Raw genomic sequence first — 10,366 nt, forward strand, 5'->3', positions numbered from 1 at the left:
ATATGGTTCTTTATATCAGATTTCATATGTGACCTACCGTGTCCATCTTGTCGATTCTTTTTTAAGGGTGGCAAATAATGTCTTGGAGTGTGACTGTTGGTACTGTTGACAATACATAAAGGTTTAACAATGTAGATCCATCCCGTGTAAATTAGGCTGCAAAAATGTATTTAATTCATACAAAGTGACTCTTTCAAAGTCAGTATTTAATTTTTTTTTTTTATGTCAGCTTTGATTACATCAGTTTGAATGTAAACAGATGTAATGCAGATTTCCAGGTCACTGAGCTGTTTCATAAAGATGTGTTGAACCAGCACTACATTCTGACGAGAAATCTGAAATTCAATTTAAATGAATTAGACTCCAGGTTATGCCCAGCTAGTCAGGGGGTGTGGAACATTGTTTTCCTGGAAGAGAACATGCCTAAGCCAAATGTCTCTCATAATTACCTGACTTGAAGGCCCTCTAGGGCTAACACCTCATCATTGGCAAGCACATCCACTATCAAAACACACCCCAAACCCAAGCAAGAAACGAAAGGATCCATCACGTCATCTTTTTTATTTTGTTATTATGAAAATGCTGTGGATAATTAGGTGTTGACGTACATTGAATTCAGCTGGAACAATTTTTAAGGTTGTTGTTTTTCCCCATTGCAGGGTGTATTGTATAGTGCTGTAAAAATTGCTGTTGTGCTCATAAACGGGTACCAGGCCAATGAGTGAGTCATCTCGACAGACGAATCAGACAGCCTTTCACCAGACAGTATGAGATCAGTCATGGTGTCCCTTAGTAGCCGTGAGTTTAGAGAGGTTTTGAGGAAGGAAAGCAGGCCATGCAATGAGCAGCTCACTGGGTTCACTTCCCAAGGAATCATGGTTTCATGTTTATGCTGAGCCTTTCCGCTCGATTTTCGACCATGAATGCGACATGACAACCACGTGCAGCGTATCCATTATTCATCGTATCATATCACGACCCGATCCACACACTGCCTCTGTTGTCATGGTAATGTAGAGAACTGGGTGTGTGAACTGTTGGTTTCTTGTCCTGAGGTTGACCCTGCTGTGTTGAACCTCTCATCATGATGTATGCCTTACAGCCGGCGTCCAGCCTGGCCTGGGACGAGCTCCGTACAGGTCTGGACTCGTGGGCCGCCGTGAACATCGCCCTGGGCTGCGTTTCCCGATAACGATGGATCGTAGGAACGATCGAGTCAAAAACGAAACCATCGATATTTCTTACGTGCGTTTCCCAAACATGCTCGTAAGGAGTAGGCTAATCTACGCGCTTTCAAGAGCTACAAATTTTCAAGGGGACACTTTAGCTACGATGGCTTTGGGAACGGCCCGTAAAACTAAGATTCGTCGAACGATGGATTCTACGATCAACTTAGGCTTACGACGCTTTTGGGAGACTCAGCCTAGGGCTGCGTTTCCCGAAAGCGGAGAGCTTGATAAGAAATATTGATGGTTTAGTTTTTTGCTCGATCGTTGCTACGATCGATCGTTATCGGGAAATGCATCCCTGGTCGTTTGTATCGCTTTGATTTTCCATTGTTCTTTGCAGGGCCGATTTTTTCGTTTTGTGATGTTGGCTACAGTATGTGTTTTTAATGTGAAACGATTAAAAAAAACACACGTTATTTTGGAGCAGCGTCTTGTCTGAATCTTACGTGTACTGTATCTGAGTATAGTAAACAGTATGCACCAAGGTCGTAGCCATGGAGTCAACATTGGGGGGGGGACATTACATTTTTTATGATAATTTCGGACAGCGTGTGTGGTTGCCTGTCGTAGCGTAGCACATTTATATTTGTATTTATATTTTTATATCAATATATGTGTGTCCCCCAATATATATTATGATTACGGCCTTGGTATGCACACACAGTATGTTACTCATTCCCTTCATGGGGTTAGAGAGATGAGAATGGAAGCAAGAGCCCTGTCCCTCGTGGTATGGTGTAGAACAGGAGAAAAGGCACGAGTTGGAACATGGTTCCCTCTACATGATGTTAGAGGACGGGGGTAATCCTGCGTCTCTACTCCCAGCTCTGATTAAGTGTCCTGGAACCTTCTGCACTTGGGCCTCATGTAGATCCTGATGTCCCAGTTATCAATACACACCAGGCAACGAAGATGCCCCTTTGAAAACTGCTTTGTGTTGCCGAACAGGTTTCAGCCCTGCTTGGCTGATTGGCCATCAGAGCAGGGCCAAGCAGAGATCCAGCGTCTATGTGGCTGCTCAGATGGTGTTTGGATTATTGTCTGATGGTCCTTTTTTGTTCATGACAGACATAGACAAGTCATTGTTCTTTTCGCAGATAAAACAGAGACATCATACACTTGCTCAAGGCACGTGCTCAACAAGATGTGGAGGCTCAAACGGGCTACTGTTTCTGTCTTCTTACAAAATCAAGATGGCCGTAGACATTTGGATGGATGAACGCTGCCAGGATCCGACTGTCAACGGTGTACTGATTGATCGGTAGTCTGTATTGTGTCTGGGAGGAGGATATCTAGCTATACAGAAGATTGAAGATTGTGTCCAGAGAGCGCCAAGCCCCACCCCTGTTCCAGGCCCAGTTCAAGCAGAGTTCACTGGCCACACTAGAGAGCCGAGCTTTCTGACAGCGCCGGAGGATGAGAACAGCCAAGCTTCCTTTATATGTGAACACACTATTTGCCCTGTCTGATGAAAAAGAACTAAATCCTCTCAATGTGACTGCGTAAGACCCCTGGATGTATATGTACTTTAGTACATTAGAATAATTGCAATTCAAACTTGTCCTCTGATGGAGGTGCCGACTCACATCCCACTGTATCTTTCTTTTTTATGGTCATGTCACAGAGCTGAATTCAAACCACTTAGACAAGTTAATCACACTTTAATTCCGTCATTCAGCGGAAACAGATTTTGAGTAATATCTACATATAATATTCAAAAACTGTTAGACAGACTTATAATTAAGATGGAATGAGTGGCATGCCATAGAGAGAGGGAGAGAGAAATGTGATCGTTAATTCTGACTTTGTGAAATGACATTGTTTTCTGAAACAGTTCAAGTAGGGACACAGCACTTGTTGGGGTGATTTAGCATTATAATCCCTAAAATAAAATCAAAAATCTAATGCAGTTAATGCAGGTCCCTAAAGCTGCCAGTCTTGTCAAGCCTCCAAATGAGTCATTCAGACTGCCATATTACACCTGAGTGGGGAGATTAATAGGTTTCTCAAGCATTTATTCAAACGTTGGATACTGGTAATGTAATTTAAAGATAACTCCTATGAGAGCCCAGCATTGTTCCTGTCCAAGACCAGATGTAATTGTACTGGTCTTGCAATTATAGATATACACTGTACATTTATAATAGATATACACGGTACATGTATAATAGATATACACTGTAGATTTATAATATATATACACTGTACATTTATAATAGATATACACTGTACATTTATAATAGATATACACTGTACATTTATAATAGATACACACAGTACATTTATAATAGATATACACTGTACATTTATAATAGATATACACTGTAGATTTAAAGGGTCGCTAAGCGCTCAGTTGCTGCCTTGAAGACTTGAGAGACCTTAATGTGTTAATGAACTGTGTTTTTCTTCCGTTCTACCAGGTTGACCTGACTAACCAGCCAGCACTGGGGACCCACCTATGATGACCTAAAGGAACAAGTTAATCGTTATTCAACCCTGCAGCGTGTTGACTGAGGCCAAATCATATTTAATCACTTGTCGCACCTGTTTATTGCTCAAGTGAGCTGATAGCTAATTAAATCCCAAACCATGTTTCAGCTCTCTTTTAAAGTGCAATGATAACAAGGCCTAGGGAAATCAAGGGCACTTTCCATGGTTAGTGGGTGTAATGGCTCTCTCTGCTAATGAAGGACTTGACCATCCGTCATGTACCGGGTGGCCAAAGTCCCTCAACAGAAAGGGCATTTCTCTGACAGACCAATCTATAAGCTATGTGTGTGTCCTATTCATCTTAGTTATGTACATCTGCACACACTGCATGTTTGGAAAGGCCAGCCTACAATGTTAGTCTCAAGAACTGTAAAGTTGTTTTCCCCGGCTCATTGATATTTTACAGAGCTACCTGTGGGAGTTCTGGAAGAGGACCAGTCCTCTGGCTGGTGTGAGGCCTTCACACTCATAGTGCTGAGGATGAGATATTCTGGTATGAAAGTATCTGTGCTGTTATGAGCTCCGAGGTCAAACATACATTCCAGTAAGCTCCTGAGAATAAGAGAACTGAAGCTAGTGGTAGACTGGCTGACCTTACCACCACCACACCACCTAAGTATTGCACACAGCCCTCTGCTATTGAACCATGACAAACAAAGATATAGTCATGTATTTTTTATAACTGAATGTTACATGAAGAAAAGCTTGAATTCCCTCCTTATCGCCTAAAATGTGTTGCAGTAGGGTTATTCTACCATCTAGTGGTGATACATTGAACTGTTTCCACATTTTCGTTTCCATATTCTATGCTAACCAAAGGGGTTAGCATATATGTTTTGGATAAAATGTGTGTTTTGGATAAAATGACCAAAGGGGTTCATATGTGTGTTTTGGGCTAAATGACCAAAGGGATTAGTATGTGTGTTTTGGGGTAAAAGACCAAAGGTTTTAGCATGTGTCTTTTGGATGAAATGACCAAAGGGGTTAGCATGTGTCTTTTGGATTTAATGACCAAAGCAGTTAGTATGTGTGTTTTGAGGTAAATGACCAAAGGGGTTAGTATGTGTGTTTTGGGGTAAATAACCAAAGGGGTTAGTATGTGTGTTTTGGGGTAAATGACCAAAGGGGTTAGTATGTGTTTTGGGGTAAATGACCAAAGGGGTTAGCATGTGTGTTTTGGATGAAATGACCAAAGGGGTTAGTATGTGTGTTTTGGGGTAAATGACCAAAGGGGTTAGCATGTGTGTTTTGGGATAAATGACCAAAGGGGTTAGCATGTGTGTTTTGGATGAAATGATGAAAGGGGTTAGCATGTGTGTTTTGGATAAAATGACCAAAGGCATTAGTATGTGTGTTTTGGGATAAATGACCAAAGGGGTTAGCATGTGTGTTTTGGGATAAATGACCAAAGGGGTTAGCATGTATGTTTTGGATAAAATGACCAAGGGCATTAGTATGTGTGTTTTGGGATAAATGACCAAAGGGGTTAGCATGTGTGTTTTGGGATAAATGACCAAAGGGGTTAGTATGTGTGTTTTGGGATAAATGACCAAAGGGGTTGGCATGTGTGTTTTGGATGAAATGACCAAAGGGGTTAGTATGTGTGTTTTGGGATAAATGACCAAAGGGGTTAGTATGTGTGTTTTGGGATAAATGACCAAAGGGGTTAGTATGTGTTTTGGGATAAATGACAAAAGGGGTTAGTATGTGTTTTGGATGAAATAATCAAAGGGGTTAGCATGTGTGTTATGGGGTAAATGACCAAATGGGTTAGCATATGTGTTTTGGATAAAATGACCAAAGGGGTTAGTATGTGTGTTTTGGGGTAAATGACCAAAGGGGTTAGCATGTGTGTTTTGGGATAAATGACCAAAGGGGTTAGCATGTGTGTTTTGGATAAAATGACCAAAGGCATTAGTATGTGTGTTTTGGGATAAATGACCAAAGGGGTTAGCATGTGTGTTTTGGGATAAATGACCAAAGGGGTTAGCATGTGTGTTTTGGATGAAATGATCAAAGGGGTTAGCATGTGTGTTTTGGATCAAATGACCAAAGGCATTAGTATGTGTGTTTTGGGATAAATGACCAAAGGGGTTAGCATGTGTGTTTTGGGATAAATGACCAAAGGGGTTAGCATGTGTGTTTTGGATAAAATGACCAAAGGCATTAGTATGTGTGTTTTGGGATAAATGACCAAAGGGGTTAGCATGTGTGTTTTGGGATAAATGACCAAAGGGGTTAGTATGTGTGTTTTGGGATAAATGACCAAAGGGGTTAGCATGTGTGTTTTGGATGAAATGATCAAAGGGGTTAGCATGTGTGTTTTGGGATAAATTACCAAAGGGGTTAGCATGTGTGTTTTGGGATAAATGACCAAAGGGGTTAGCATGTGTGTTTTGGATGAAATGATCAAAGGGGTTAGCATGTGTGTTTTGGGGTAAATGACCAAAGGGGTTAGCATGTGTTTTGGATAAAATGACCAAAGGGATTAGTATGTGTGTTTTGGATTAAATTACCAAAGGGGTTAGCATGTGTGTTTTGGGATAAATGACCAAAGGGGTTAGCATGTGTGTTTTGGGATAAATGACCAAAGGGTTTAGCATTTGTGTTTTGGATGAAATGACCAAAGGGGTTAGCATGTGTGTTTTGGGGTAAATGACCAAAGGGGTTAGCATGTGTGTTTTGGATGAAATGATCAAAGGGGTTAGCATGTGTGTTTTGGGATAAATTACCAAAGGGGTTAGCATGTGTGTTTTGGGATAAATGACCAAAGGGGTTAGCATGTGTGTTTTGGATGAAATGATCAAAGGGGTTAGCATGTGTGTTTTGGGGTAAATGACCAAAGGGGTTAGCATGTGTTTTGGATAAAATGACCAAAGGGATTAGTATGTGTGTTTTGGATTAAATTACCAAAGGGGTTAGCATGTGTGTTTTGGGATAAATGACCAAAGGGGTTAGTATGTGTGTTTTGGGATAAATGACCAAAGGGGTTAGCATGTGTGTTTTGGGATAAATGACCAAAGGGGTTAGCATGTGTGTTTTGGATGAAATGATCAAAGGGGTTAGTATGTGTGTTTTGGGGTAAATGACCAAAGGGGTTAGCATGTGTTTTGGATAAAATGACCAAAGGGATTAGTATGTGTGTTTTGGATGAAATGACCAAAGGGGTTAGCATGTGTGTTTTGGGATAAATGACCAAAGGGGTTAGCATGTGTGTTTTGGATAAAATGACCAAAGGCATTAGTATGTGTGTTTTGGGATAAATGACCAAAGGGGTTAGCATGTGTGTTTTGGGGTAAATGACCAAAGGGGTTAGCATGTGTGTTTTGGGGTAAATGACCAAAGGGGTTAGCATGTGTGTTTTGGATAAAATGACCAAAGGCATTAGTTTGTGTGTTTTGGGATAAATGACCAAAGGGGTTAGCATGTGTGTTTTGGGATAAATGACCAAAGGGGTTAGCATGTGTGTTTTGGATGAAATGATCAAAGGGGTTAGCATGTGTGTTTTGGATAAAATGACCAAAGGCATTAGTATGTGTGTTTTGGGATAAATGACCAAAGGGGTTAGCATGTGTGTTTTGGGATAAATGACCAAAGGGGTTAGTATGTGTGTTTTGGGATAAATGACCAAAGGGGTTAGCATGTGTGTTTTGGATGAAATGATCAAAGGGGTTAGCATGTGTGTTTTGGGATAAATGACCAAAGGGGTTAGCATGTGTGTTTTGGGATAAATGACCAAAGGGGTTAGCATGTGTGTTTTGGGATAAATGACCAAAGGCATTAGTATGTGTGTTTTGGGATAAATGACCAAAGGGGTTAGCATGTGTGTTTTGGGATAAATGACCAAAGGCATTAGTTTGTGTGTTTTGGGATAAATGACCAAAGGGGTTAGCATGTGTGTTTTGGGATAAATGACCAAAGGGGTTAGCATGTGTGTTTTGGATGAAATGATCAAAGGGGTTAGCATGTGTGTTTTGGATGAAATGATCAAAGCGGTTAGCATGTGTGTTTTGGGATAAATGACCAAAGGGGTTAGCATGTGTGTTTTGGGATAAATGACCAAAGGGGTTAGCATGTGTGTTTTGGGGTAAATGACCAAAGGGGTTAGCATGTGTGTTTTGGATAAAATGACCAAAGGCATTAGTTTGTGTGTTTTGGGATAAATGACCAAAGGGGTTAGCATGTGTGTTTTGGATGAAATTACCAAAGGGGTTAGCATGTGTGTTTTGGGGTAAATGACCAAAGGGGTTAGCATGTGTGTTTTGGATGAAATGATCAAAGGGGTTAGCATGTGTGTTTTGGGGTAAATGACCAAAGGGGTTAGCATGTGTTTTGGATAAAATGACCAAAGGGGTTAGCATGTGTGTTTTGGATGAAATGATCAAAGGGGTTAGCATGTGTGTTTTGGGATAAATGACCAAAGGGGTTAGCATGTGTGTTTTGGGATAAATGACCAAAGGGGTTAGCATGTGTGTTTTGGGATAAATGACCAAAGGCATTAGTATGTGTGTTTTGGGATAAATGACCAAAGGGGTTAGCATGTGTGTTTTGGGATAAATGACCAAAGGGGTTAGCATGTGTGTTTTGGGATAAATTACCAAAGGGGTTAGCATGTGTGTTTTGGGATAAATGACCAAAGGGGTTAGCATGTGTGTTTTGGATGAAATGACCAAAGGGGTTAGCATGTGTGTTTTGGGATAAATGACCAAAGGGGTTAGCATGTGTGTTTTGGGGTAAATGACCAAAGGGGTTAGCATGTGTGTTTTGGATGAAATGATCAAAGCGGTTAGCATGTGTGTTTTGGGATAAATGACCAAAGGGGTTAGCATGTGTGTTTTGGGATAAATGACCAAAGGGGTTAGCATGTGTGTTTTGGATAAAATGACCAAAGGCATTAGTATGTGTGTTTTGGGATAAATGACCAAAGGGGTTAGCATGTGTGTTTTGGGATAAATGACCAAAGGGGTTAGTATGTGTGTTTTGGGATAAATGACCAAAGGGGTTAGCATGTGTGTTTTGGATGAAATGATCAAAGGGGTTAGCATGTGTGTTTTGGGATAAATTACCAAAGGGGTTAGCATGTGTGTTTTGGGATAAATGACCAAAGGGGTTAGCATGTGTGTTTTGGATGAAATGATCAAAGGGGTTAGCATGTGTGTTTTGGGGTAAATGACCAAAGGGGTTAGCATGTGTTTTGGATAAAATGACCAAAGGGATTAGTATGTGTGTTTTGGATTAAATTACCAAAGGGGTTAGCATGTGTGTTTTGGGATAAATGACCAAAGGGGTTAGCATGTGTGTTTTGGGATAAATGACCAAAGGGGTTAGCATGTGTGTTTTGGGATAAATGACCAAAGGGTTTAGCATTTGTGTTTTGGATGAAATGACCAAAGGGGTTAGCATGTGTGTTTTGGGGTAAATGACCAAAGGGGTTAGCATGTGTGTTTTGGATGAAATGATCAAAGGGGTTAGCATGTGTGTTTTGGGATAAATTACCAAAGGGGTTAGCATGTGTGTTTTGGGATAAATGACCAAAGGGGTTAGCATGTGTGTTTTGGATGAAATGATCAAAGGGGTTAGCATGTGTGTTTTGGGGTAAATGACCAAAGGGGTTAGCATGTGTTTTGGATAAAATGACCAAAGGGATTAGTATGTGTGTTTTGGATTAAATTACCAAAGGGGTTAGCATGTGTGTTTTGGGATAAATGACCAAAGGGGTTAGCATGTGTGTTTTGGGATAAATGACCAAAGGGGTTAGCATGTGTGTTTTGGGATAAATGACCAAAGGGTTTAGCATTTGTGTTTTGGATGAAATGACCAAAGGGGTTAGCATGTGTGTTTTGGGGTAAATGACCAAAGGGGTTAGCATGTGTGTTTTGGATGAAATGATCAAAGGGGTTAGCATGTGTGTTTTGGGATAAATTACCAAAGGGGTTAGCATGTGTGTTTTGGGATAAATGACCAAAGGGGTTAGCATGTGTGTTTTGGATGAAATGATCAAAGGGGTTAGCATGTGTGTTTTGGGGTAAATGACCAAAGGGGTTAGCATGTGTGTTTTGGATGAAATGATCAAAGGGGTTAGTATGTGTGTTTTGGGGTAAATGACCAAAGGGGTTAGCATGTGTTTTGGATAAAATGACCAAAGGGATTAGTATGTGTGTTTTGGATGAAATGACCAAAGGGGTTAGCATGTGTGTTTTGGGATAAATGACCAAAGGGGTTAGCATGTGTGTTTTGGATAAAATGACCAAAGGCATTAGTATGTGTGTTTTGGGATAAATGACCAAAGGGGTTAGCATGTGTGTTTTGGGGTAAATGACCAAAGGGGTTAGCATGTGTGTTTTGGGGTAAATGACCAAAGGGGTTAGCATGTGTGTTTTGGATAAAATGACCAAAGGCATTAGTTTGTGTGTTTTGGGATAAATGACCAAAGGGGTTAGCATGTGTGTTTTGGGATAAATGACCAAAGGGGTTAGCATGTGTGTTTTGGATGAAATGATCAAAGGGGTTAGCATGTGTGTTTTGGATAAAATGACCAAAGGCATTAGTATGTGTGTTTTGGGATAAATGACCAAAGGGGTTAGCATGTGTGTTTTGGGATAAATGACCAAAGGGGTTAGTATGTGTGTTTTGGGATAAATGACCAA

The 10,366-nt window shown here is 40.7% G+C and overlaps 1 protein-coding gene across 3 annotated transcripts in view; it reads left to right on the forward strand.

Moving 5' to 3' along the window:
• Positions 1–1,655, forward strand: part of asic2 (acid-sensing (proton-gated) ion channel 2) — a 168,124-nt gene extending 166,469 nt beyond the window's left edge. For all 3 annotated transcript variants that reach the window (XM_062446264.1, XM_062446269.1, XM_062446256.1), the window contains one exon: positions 1–1,655. This exon is cut by the window's left edge and continues 874 nt beyond it. The gene's annotated coding sequence lies outside the window, so the exon portion shown is untranslated.
• Positions 1,656–10,366: the final 8,711 nt, after the last annotated feature.

Source organism: Osmerus eperlanus, chromosome 2 (assembly GCF_963692335.1).
Source record: "Osmerus eperlanus chromosome 2, fOsmEpe2.1, whole genome shotgun sequence".
NCBI classification, from domain to species: domain Eukaryota; kingdom Metazoa; phylum Chordata; class Actinopteri; order Osmeriformes; family Osmeridae; genus Osmerus; species Osmerus eperlanus.